Source organism: Ambystoma mexicanum, chromosome 1q (assembly GCF_040938575.1).
Source record: "Ambystoma mexicanum isolate Mex_15411 chromosome 1q, UKY_AmexF1_1, whole genome shotgun sequence".
NCBI classification, from domain to species: Eukaryota; Metazoa; Chordata; class Amphibia; order Caudata; family Ambystomatidae; genus Ambystoma; species Ambystoma mexicanum.
In genome coordinates this window covers 666,915,193-666,927,335 of record NC_090922.1, presented here as the reverse complement: position 1 = coordinate 666,927,335, position 12,143 = coordinate 666,915,193, and the positions used below count along the sequence as shown (strand labels likewise).

Here is a 12,143-nt window from a genome sequence, read left to right as displayed (position 1 = left end):
CATGCACCTCTATCCAATATTTCTAATAAGAAGGGCACATTTGTAATCAGAATGAACGTGAGTCCATGATAAAATCTAAAAACTTTACAGAGGGGGGCATGACATTTTTTACTGGCCATATATTATAGATGCCCAGTAAAAACTGCTATGCCTGGGCCTGGAACCCCAGCACCCAGTACACGTAATCCCATCCACAATTAATGTGATCACGTGTGTGTGTACGAGGCACTAGCAGGCCTAAGCGGTAGGCATGGCAGTTTTTACTGGGCATTTCTGCCCAGTAAATAATTCCATATCTGTCCCGCCCAGAGCCTCAGACACATAATCTGCCCCCCATGCCCCCCCAGCATTTTTACTGGCATTAAGGGCAAAGCCAGCAAGTGAATGTTCGTACGTGGGGGATACTGCCGAAGAACATGAACGTTTTCTTATGGTATCATTACTGTGTAATATTACTGGCCACACACAGAGTTAGATGACCAATATGGGTGTCAGGACTCAGGGGCCAGGCACAGCTCCCTTGGTTCTATGCTAGGTGAAGGATTTAAGGGTTCATTAAAATACATTCTTACATATTTTACCTAGTGCAGTACACAGCATGCCCCCAGCCTGATCATCATGTGCATTGTGCATGCGTGGGGGTCCAGGCCCCCTTGGAGTGTAGCGTGGCCTGTGATTTGTTGCTGAGTTGGGGCGTGCAGGGGGCCCTAAACATGACTCCCGGAAGGGAGGGGGACACACAAAAATGTACTTGTATCTTCTCTTTCAGGGAGATTGAACATCATGAATAATTATGTCCAAGTTGATGTCACTCTTAAAACACACAGGTACTTTCTATAAACGTACTGAAATTAGGGTGTAGGGGTGTGCCTAGAAATTTGAGGTGTAAAAATTGAGATATTAAAATATGTACTGAAACATCTATTTCGGGATATGTTTGACTTCAAACACTATACCCTTCTTGGATTTCTTCTCTTTTTTTACCTTTTACGTAGTGAGAGCTGGTCACATGACCGAAACGTGTTAGTCATTAATATATACATGGCTTTGTGGAATCTAATGCGAATTGCTTTGTAAATAATATTTTGAATAATTGTACCGCTCAGATTGAATGTACATTGATTTTGTATAGAATCCCTACTTCAAAGTGTTGTTATTGAGTTGAGCATTGGTGGCCTCACCTTATGATAGGAGAGTCTAGTTCTGATAATTGTCCATTGCACACTAAGCCAGAGTGTGCTCACCTTTCACTCCTCACAAATTGAATCTCACAAAGTAAGTCAATCAAACTCATGAATATGTATTGATTTAGTGATAAAGTCGGTGTGCATTTCACCTAACAATTCTTGTTATAGAGGAGAATCACACATTTCAGCTGGGCTTACCGTGCAACTAATGTCTTGCACCATTTGTAGGTGCACCACAAGTTGCCACAGCATAACCTGAAGACCTCAGTATCCACTTGTTGGATCTTCACATTTCACATGTTGGGGGACTGCAAGAACAGTGCAGTGCCATCTCAGACTATTGCATCACACGCAGCAGAGCTTTAGGTGGGGTTTTCTTAACGCCAAGTCAATGTTAGTTACTGTCCATTGTCTGCTCTGTGATGCAACCTTTTGAGGAGGCTACCAAGAGGGTTAGCCATCGCAATGCATCACTCAGTGAAGTTCTCCCTTTGGTATACCTGCTTGAACTAAACCTCTCCAACATGGCAAAGCGACTTGGCAAGTGATGATGAAGAGGCTAAACTGGTGCGGGACCTGCTTACAGACTTGCGTGGTGATCCACAAGTTGTCAAAATGAAATGTAACATCAAGTACCTGCTAGCTTTCTATGTTTGAAGATGAAAGTTGACACTTTTATTCCCCTGGTATCAGGGGAGGAGGATTTGCAACAATTATCAGGCAGCAAGAAGAGCTGTCCAGATTGTTATCACCAATAGGCATAATAGTCCTTACTACTATTAGGACTATTTTTAAAGCACACACATGAAATTACATTTATCCTCTCTTTTCAGGGAGGTCAAACATCATGAACAATAATGTCTTAGTGATGTAACTCTAAAACACACATGACATTTCTATAAAGGTACTCAAAATGGGGTGCTGGCGTGTGACTAGAAATTTGAGTTGTAAAAAGGTAAAAATTAAAAAATGTATTGAAAAATGTATTTTGGAACTTGTTTGACTTTAAAAATGAAGTATTATACCCTTCTTGGATTTCTTCTCTTTTTTTACATTTTACTTGAGCCTAGTGATGCTTTTAAAGATGGTCACATGACGGAAAAGAGTTAAGCACTAATATTCATGTGGCTTTGTCGACTCAAATGTGAATTACTTTGTGAATTATATTTTTAAATTAACACTCATACTGTAACCAATGATATTTGATGAACATATGATCTTTTTCTATAAAATTATTACTTGAAAGTAATAATGTTGTTATTGAGTTGAGCATTGGTGGCCTCACCTTAAGAAAGGAGAGCCTAGTTCTGATGATTATCCTCTATGCCAATCCAAACATATCCTTTACAGGCTGACAGTTGTTAACAAAGGGTGTGATGACTAGGTGTAGTACTTGTGCGGAGCAGGGGATGTGCATAGTATTGCCGATCCATTGTCTCCCATGAGAAATCATAATTGCAAATTATGAGGCCTTAGCCTATTTGCTTGCACCTCCTCTACCTTCTTCCAGAAATCAGCTAACCTGTGGCTTCTGATCTAAAATCTTTGGATGCTAAATGTTGCTTGCTGTTGGACAAGCATACGTAGCTGCCTTGTATTATTCCAGGACTCCTCTTTCCTGGTAGTTAATAGAAAGGCTACCCTGTGTGCAATGATGGCCATGCAGTCAACGCTCTGACCACTGGTCCACATGTTCATATCAACATATGCATTTGGGCATGTGGACTGTTGTAGTATCCATTCCACTGTGGCTATAATGTGGCTGTACAATTCAGGTACTGCCTTTCATGAGAAACAAAAGCAGCTGGGAATTTACCAGCAGTAATTGGCTATTCCCAAAAGTTGGCGGAGTCTAGGCTTCTGAACAAAGAGTAGGACAAGAGGTCTATTACCAACATAATTGCAAGATTGCAACTGTGCCGAAGCCATCTATCATCTGACCAATGACATCTTTGTCCATGCTGAAATGCTTCCACACCAATGGCTTGATGCAATGGGGTATTACTGGTATGCATCACTGGAGTACTAGGGGGCAGGCTGGTCGTGCCATTTCCAAGCAAAGCAACAGCAGTAGTATTTTATGGAGTTATTATGTGGTCAGGTAGTATTATGCTGCTTGTCATTTGGTGTGGGGGAAGGATGCCCTTCAGGTCTTTTGCATTCTTTCCATGTCTGTGCGTGGTACTACATTAAATGGGACCACAAAGATGCAGTGCCCAAGCTGGTCCCTGCATTTCCTTGGCACAAAGATGTATGGCATATTGTGCAAGTGGCTGAATTAATGTGGATGTGCATAGTAGGCTATCAACACCCAGGCTGGGTTCTTCTGAACGTGATGCTGTTGGTGGCAATGGTGGGAGAGGTGGTGGCATTCTTTTAGGTGGCACATGATGATGATGATCCATTGCATATGCTCTTTCGACAGGAAGCCTGTTTTTAAAGAGTCTGTACAAAGTTTGGGGGCATAATTTTACCACTTCTGCCTCAGTGTCAATATTCACATTGTCCTCCTGGTCTTCATCGCTAGTGTCACTGCTTTCCATCAGCAATGCATGTCCCTGCCCAGACTCTGATGGATTGCGATCTTTGTCTTGTTTATCATCCATGTCATCTAAAATATCTTCATTTTTGCCAGACTCCTCCTCAGTGGATGGGAGGTGAGGAGATAAAGGCCTGGAACTTTCTGTTTCAACCTGCCGTTCAAGTGCACTGCGCGTCGTTCTTTCCCGATGTTTGTTACATGAGACCTGCTCCTCATCACCTGCAATAGTGGATGGAATTGAAAGTGCAACCACCTATGAAAGTAGGGGTTCACAATAATTGTGGTCAAATTCCTGTGCATCCTCTTGTGCTGTGTGCCCCTCAGAATGACTTTGGGGGTATGGGGTTGGAATGTTGGGATGTGATAACCTTCAATTGGGCTTGTGGCTTTCTGACATCACCAGTGCACACAGCAAGTGCTGCATCTGGGGTAAAGAGATCACAGGCATTGCAGCACAGGGAAAAGCTGTTATTTTCTGAAGGCATATTTGGGCCTCTCAGTAAATTCAAATATGAAATTAGTAATGGAGGAAATAGAAGGGTCAACTGACCGTAACAGATATGTTTGGTATAAGGAAGGTCGTAAACTACTTTCCGGCTGGGGGCTCTGTAATTTGAACATTACTGTGTACTCCGCTTTGTCTCACCTTAAAAAAATTGTAAAGCAGAAAGCTTTGAGTCAGGATAATGATCTGAGCAGGCAAAACGTTAACACCTTATCATCGTTGAATCTCTATGCTAGTTGTCATGTAAATGCAGCGCATGGAGGTGAAATTTGTAATATAAAGTCTGCTGAGTGCAAAAGATTGGTGCTAATGACCAGGCTGAATTTGCTCCCTCCAAATGAGTGGAGAAAGTGGGGTAAGTCCATCCGAGATGAAATGTCTATGTGTTCAAACATAACTTTATTCGGCTTTAAGTACTATAAAAGCAACATTACATCATAACATAAAATAGAACAAATTTCAAATCAGAAATACATCAATAAAAATTACATATTTTACCAGCACAACCTAAAAAGGCCTAAAATTCATAATCTTCTAAAGCATAAACTGGACATGTTTGAAATTCATATAAAACCAGTGGATCAACGTCGATGGGTGCTAAGGGTGCATTACACGTTACGGGGAAGATTTATCACAGGGTAGTTTACAAACTTCGAGATGAAATAAACTGCATTCACATCGTTGGAACTTTTACAGAATTCCACAGCTGCAAACAGTCGGTCTAATTCCCCTCTAACGACGAAGTGGCAACAGATAACATTCCCTCAAGCCCAAGTATCCTGGGTAAAATAACCAGAGATGCCTGATGTATTCTATGTAGCAAAGGTGCTGTTGAGAATCTCCCCTATTTTTTCCTATATGTAGAAAAAATGTAAACCCCTGTTTTAGAAATGTTAATATCAGGTTTTATCATGATGGTTACTTTTTATATGGAGTTGTAATGACATAAATGTTATCCACAGTGTATTTGAAATTGTGAAGCAGGCTCTTCTGAGACGGGCCAATTTATCAATCTGTCCCCAGCTCTAAACCTCTTTCTTGCTTGTATGGTCATATCAAGGAAGTGTTTTTTACAATATGATGTGTTGTGTCCAGCCACCGCGGCGCTCTGCGCGCGGGGAGACTGGGCCCCTGTGATGCTAGGCCGCGCGGCCTGTGGCGCAGCTCCAGCTGGAGCGAAAGAAATCACGCATGCACACAGGACGTTGGTTTGCCCGGAACTGCCTCCTGTGCTCGGGGGCGGGGCTTTTATTAGAATCCCCTGCGTCACCGCGTAGCGTGACGCAGGGCGGATGCAACATTCCTCCTTTATTTCAAATGAGGTTAACAATAAACAACACATGTGATAGAAACTTCAAATTTAACTAAAGGTACACTGTTCATATCCAGGGACCCTCCTTGCTCTCAGTCCACAGGGGGCCAACTACCATACATAGTCTCTGAGCCTGGTGGGCGGTCTTGTGGCAGTTCTCAAACCATACCACGCTCCTCTGGGGCTGACCCCCGCTGTCCCATTGGGTGGCTCACCTTCTCTGTCCGGCTCTCCCATGTCCGACTCGCTCCCCTGCTCCCACGTCCTGTCACCCGCCGCTGCCTCGTCCTGGAGGGCCACGGGCTCTTCTTCGTGGTTGGACTGGGATGCTTCATCTTCCTGGTAGCTCTCACCATTGGTCCATAGGTTGCGTGGCACCACCTTGAACCACGACGCATTTCGCGTCACCTGGTGGGATCCTCTCGTCACTGTCCCCATGGTCCAATGCCTTCCACTGACGGTCCATGGGAGCTCTTCGTATCTGGTGTCCAGTTTGGACCTTGTCGGGTTTCGCAGCATGACCACCTGGTTGCCCACATGGTGGTCGGACGGTTTTGCCCTCCTCTTCGCACTCATGTGTGCGTTGGCACTCGTCCTCCTTCTCTCCGTGCGCTCCGGGTCGACCTCATCCGGTGTCTTGCTGGGGTGGTGCGGGATCGATGACTTTATTACAGTGCCATACATGAGGTCGGCAGGCGGGACACCCGTCGTGCTGTGAGGGGTGACCCGGTAGTTCCGCAGAAAATGGTACAAGTCCATTTTCCACGGGCTGGCGTTTGCCTTCGACACTCTCAGTACTTTGTTTAGGGTCCTCATGAACCGCTCCACATCGCTGTTCGCGTGGGGCCACCTCGGCATGATGTGGTGGTACTTGATGTTTAGTTCTTGTAAATACTGTTTGAATTCTTCCCCTTGAAAGGGGGGCCCATTGTCGCTTTTGATGGTGGTGGGTAGACCATGTGTAGCAAACATCTTCTCGATGGCCGGGATGACCTCCTCTGCTGCTGTGGATTCCACTATCTCGACCTCGGGGTATCGGGAGTGGTCGTCGATAGCCACCAAAAGGTACAGGCCTTCTCGTAGTTTGCAGAAATCAATGCTAATGGCACTCCGCTGACCGAATGGGTTCGGGATCAGACGGGGCCCCGGTTATCTGGCAGGGCAGGCAAGCGCTTATCAGCTTTTCCACCTTCTCGTCAATCTGCGGGAACCATTCCCTGTGCCTGATCCGAGCTTTTGTCCGTGCCATCCCTTGATGTCCTTCGTGGGCCAGTGCCACTATTCTCTCTTGTATGCTTGGAGGGATGACAATCCAATTTCCCCGGAGCAGCAGTCCGCTTCTGTGATCGACAGGTCTTGTCTCACAGTGAACATCCCGGAGAGGAAAATCTTCGCTTCCACTGTCCTGTTGTGGGTGTTTTTCATGAACGTCTTCCAGTCGCCGGAGATGATGGCGTCCTTCACCAAGTCGCAGCATGGGTCTTTGTGAGTCTCAGTCTCAATGTCCTCGATGCTGGCAGCCTTCGGCCTCATTGCTCGCACCACCTGGCATATGTGCTCCTCGGTCTCTTCGGCCACTTGGACTTCTTGAGATGTGCCCGCCCGTGGGTGCCTTGAGAGGAAGTCTGCCGGGTTTCCACTCCCCGGCTGCTAGGCCAGTTCAAAATTGTACTGCTGGAGATGCAGCAACCATTTGGTGATCTGTGCCGGTGGGTGTGATGACGTACCCATGAAGAGTGGTAGTAAGCGTTTGTGATCTGTGATCGCCGTGAATCTCCGTCCATAGAGGTACAGGTGAAAGTGGCGACACCCCCATAGCACGGCAATGGCCTCCTTCTCATTGTGAGAGTAGCGCTGTTCCATCATCGTCAGAGCTATTGATGCGTATGCATTGGGCCTCTTCTCCCCCTCTTTAGTGACCTGCATGAGGATGGCCCCTAGCCCTACGGGGCTTGCGTCCATGAACAGTTCCGTTGGGAGCTCAGTGTCATAGTACGCCATTTTCGTGTCGGCGGACAGGGGCTCCTTAATGTTTTCGAACGCCTCCTGGCACTCCTGCCCCATTCCCATTTGACGTTTAGTTTGGTCAGTTCATGTAGGGGCTCCGAGAGAGTGGCCAGATTACGGATGAACCTCCCGCAGTAGGTACCATGCCCAAAAAACTGCGCACCTCAGTGGGTGTCATTGGCGGGCTTGCCGCTTGAATGTCTGCGACCTTCTGGGGGTCCGGGGAGATGCCCGTACTGGTGAATTTGTACCCAAAGATAGTGATTTCAGATTTGAGAAACTCACACTTCTCCTTATGTATGGTCAATCCAGCGTCTTCCAGCCTTCCCAGTAGGGTCCGGAGCCTCTTGAGATGTTCTTCCCTGTCGGGCGCGTGAATCAGGATATCGTCGCTCACACTGAGGACACCAGGTAGGTCTTGAATGACTTCTTGGATGGTTTGTTGGAAAACTTCAGCCGCAGAGGATATTCCAAAGCTCAGGCGTTTGTACCTCTGCAACCCCAGATGTGTCGAGAAGGTCATGATGTATCGAGAGTCTCTGTGCAGCTTTAACTGGTTGTACGACTTTGGAGAACACTCGCGACCCTGTGAGGTCAGCCATGATCTCGTCGAACGTGGGCGTGATGTGGCGCTCCCGCTTGATGCCGGTGTTCGGGAGACACATGTCTATACAGATCTGGACTTTTCCGGGTTGTTTGGGCTTTCTTGTTACCACCATCGGGGAGACCCATGGTGTAGGCCCAGTCACCTCCTCTATGATTCCGGCATGTGGAACAGTGTTCTCCTGTGTCACACTGCTTTCGGCTGTACCGATTCGTCAATGTGCAGTTTTATAGTCTTCTCTTTCAGACACCCTATCCCCTTTTGCAGTTTGGGGTATTGCTTTAAGATGTTCTCGACCTCCTGCACTTCATCGATTTGGCAGATGAACTTGACCAAACCCAGATCCTCAGCTGCGTCCCCACTCAAAAGGCATTCGATCCCCACCTTCACGACGTAGATCTTTGACCATAGCCTGTTTTCACCGTGGACTAGAGTGGTGCGGAACCTGCCGACAACTGCTAGGGGCTTCCTGCTGCCGTACGCAAACAGCAGTGTGTCCGTGTACTTCAGATCCGGTTGTGGTTGCAATGTCTGGAACATGCTTGTGGCCATGACATTGACGGAAGCTCCCATGTCGATGGTCATCCAGACTTGCTGATTCTGAATGGTGACCAAGCATTTGCGCCTTCGGAGGTTCTTTCTCTGTGGTGTCTGCCCCTGATCCAATGCAGACACAAGGTAGACCTTCCTCCCTTTTCTCACTTGTTCCTTGCTGGGGTCATGTTGCGTACCCGAGACATCATCGCCCTCTTCCTCGGTCGAGGAGTTGGCCGCTTCGACCCGCCTTGCACTGGCCTGCTTCTTCTTTTTGGTCCCACTCCTTTCTTGAGGATTCTGTGGGGGCTGTGCCGTGGTGCCTTCTGACCGGGAGACCTTGGTATAGTGGTCCTTCCTACCACATGCCCCACAAGTCGTTCCTTGTGCGGGGCAGTTTCGCCGTCCATGTTGCGGTTCCCCACACCATCCACACTCAGTGGGCCCCGGGATACGTGGTTGCCACCTGGTTTGGGCGTAGCTGCCACCAGCCTCGTCTCTCATGAATTGTCTGTTGGTGACATGGGACACCAAAGCTTTGGTGGGGGCGGGTTGCAGTTTGTGTAGCGTTGCCCCCATGCTGGCAGCCCTGGTGTTTGCCAGTTTCCTTTGTCGCCCCAATTCAAGAATCTGTTGGAGGGAGATGCCTTTCTCACCCAACACCAGTCTCCTCAGCTTTTCCGATTGGATGCCATTGATGATTTGCCTCCGGATTTCTTTTTCGACGTTTGTGAACTCACAGGACATGGCTAGTTTCCTCAACCGTGTGTGGTAGGTGTCCAGTGTTTCCACCTCTGCCTGAAAAGTGGTACAGAACATGAAAGTCTCATAGTCCGGGTTTAATTGGGGGAGGAAATGTGCCGTCAGGGCATCTTTTGCACTTACGTATGCGTCCTGGCCATCATCAATGTTCAGGGTGTTGAATATGCATAGTACCTCGTCTCCCACGCTTAGCAGCAGGTGCAACCTCATCTTCCTGGCCATTGTAATGTCCTTACACTCCATCGCCATTTCGAATTTCTGGATCCATAGCTGCCACCTGGGGCCAACTGACGAAGGGTCTGTGAAGGGGTCAAACGGCTGGATCAATCCTGAGGAGCTCCCTTGTGGGCGAGCCTGTGGTGATGACATCGACAGGTTTGCCGCCAATCTCAGTGGTGTGCTGGGCCTGGGGGTGGAGGTTCCAGTCGCCATGCTGAGGTCTGCTTGCCTCACCTTGGTGCATGTCCCTGGGCGATCCCTTCGAGGTTCCAGATGGGCAGCAGTAGCGATCTCTGGCGCCCCCCACGTGCACACGTGCAGCCCTGGGCAATATGGCTCAGCCTCGGGCTTCCTCCGACGTTCCCCGTGTCTTTTGACCCTTGAGAGGCAGATGGGGCGCTTTGGTGCCTCCCCGTCCTCATAGGCTGCCTTCGGCTAGTTGGGCCAGGTTGGTGCCGGTTGGGGATGCTTTCCCCAAGTAGAGAGGAAAAAAACATATATTTTTTTTTTTTTGTGGGTGGGGGTCACGTGCGTGTGCCCCCCACCGGGTGTCCAAAAATTGATGGGCCCCGGCCGTGGGTCATCTGGAGCCTGTCGAGCGCCGAGCGCGTGTGTGTCGAGCAGCTCACCTCGTCGCCATTGTTGTGTCCAGCCTCCTTTGTGTTTTATTTATTGTCTGTTAATGTAGTAATCCGATTCAATAAAGTTTACTTACTTACGTCCTGCCTTCCTGGAGGTCTGCAACTTTTCCCCACCTCAAGTGTCACATCAACGTCTCTCAATAAAATAGCACAACATGCTCTAAAGGCTTCTCTGCTGCTCCCTGGACCTGGGTGATGCCCTAGGACACCTGCACAGTTCCCCACAGTTCAAGAGATGTTATCTTGTGTTGTGACTCCCTGAATGTCTACTCTGCACCTGAGCGTCACTGATAGTTAAAATATGCCTCCCTGGATGTCTGTAACTTTCTCCTACCCAAAGTGTCACATCACTGTCTAAACACACAACAACACAAGCTGTGCTAAAGGATTCCCTGCTCCTCCCTGCACCCGAATGTCTCCTTACGGCTCCTACGCAGTTCCCCACAGTTCAAGAGATGTTATCGCATGTCGTGACTCCCTGAATGTATGCACCCAAGTGTCACTCATACACTCATTCTGTGCGCTCATTGACTTCTAGACTCTGCATGTTTTGCCTTTTCTCGGGTCTGTCACTTTACCCTGCCAAGTGACACTGTTATTTTCTCCAGACCCCAATAAGTCTGACAAAAAAATCAAGAATCGTGTACATGTATCCCACGGACAAGGTCCCCAAGTTGATCTCACTCTGAGGGATTCCCTCCTCCAATACTGATGCCATTTTTATATACATCCGCTGCCTTCCGATTTATAATATCAGACATTCTGCAAGGAAAAGAACTACTGAATGAGAGAGCAGCAACGTGCTGTAAGGAGTGGCCATGACAGAAACCACCCATTCATTTATTTGTCCAGTCTTTCTAAAACAAATTAAACCAAAATTAAATTCTTTTCTGAACTGAAAATAATTCAACTACACAAATAAAGAACACTTTTTCAAGTGGATGTGGGGTAAAATAAAACATGGCTGTGAATTAAGCAAATCTCCAGATATACAAGGCGCTTTGTGCTGTCTCTGCAAAGCAGGTGATCCCGGCAGGCAGTGTAGGCCCTGTCTGATAATTTACCCCACGTTCCAGTATCCCAGAATGCAGTATTAATGCCATAGAGTAGTCATTTCAGCCAACCTCTAACAATTTCAAACATCTATTATTTCTACAGGTTCGAATTTGGCTCAAATCAGCTCAACCACTTAAACTGGTGGCTTAAATCATTTGCCTCCAATGACAGGCTGCATTTATGTCTTTCTTTAGCCTATAACAGCCAAAGCATGGAACTACGATTGGACTAAGTCATCATACATGTAAAGTACCTGTCTGGACAATGATTATTGCAATATGCATGTGAATCATGATCTCAGGCCAAATCCTAGGAAAACTAACATATGCACATTGTGCAAGGTTGAGGCCTACATATTTAGACCTTCAGAGTATCTTTGTGATGTTATCAATGCAGTACCTGCAGGTCAAATCCTATGCTTAATGTCACCAAACAAACAAAAAACTCATAGGATATGTGATATCGTCAGTGATGTCATCGATGATGCCCTTTGTGATATCATCTCTAATGTCATGTGTGTTGGTATGAGCAGTACATGGTGGGGCAGCGATTTATGACTCTGTAGCTTACCATAACTGGTGAATTTCTTTAGTTTTTCGGATTTTGCACTGCAACCATAACATCACTCTTAAGTTTCTTTTCTGAATTTCAAAGCTTTTTATTAGAACAACTTAACCATATATACATGTCAGCACATGTCTTTGGTAGTGGTCGAAGTGGGAGGGAGCTGTTGGGAGCGGTGCTCCTCTACTTTTAACAAATGTTTTTCTGTTC

General features: G+C 47.0%; 1 protein-coding gene across 1 annotated transcript in view; it reads right to left on the bottom strand.

Moving 5' to 3' along the window:
• LOC138535037 (dimethylaniline monooxygenase [N-oxide-forming] 2-like) overlaps window positions 1-12,143 on the bottom strand; it is a 546,576-nt gene that overhangs the window by 528,184 nt on the left and 6,249 nt on the right. The window lies entirely within an intron of this gene.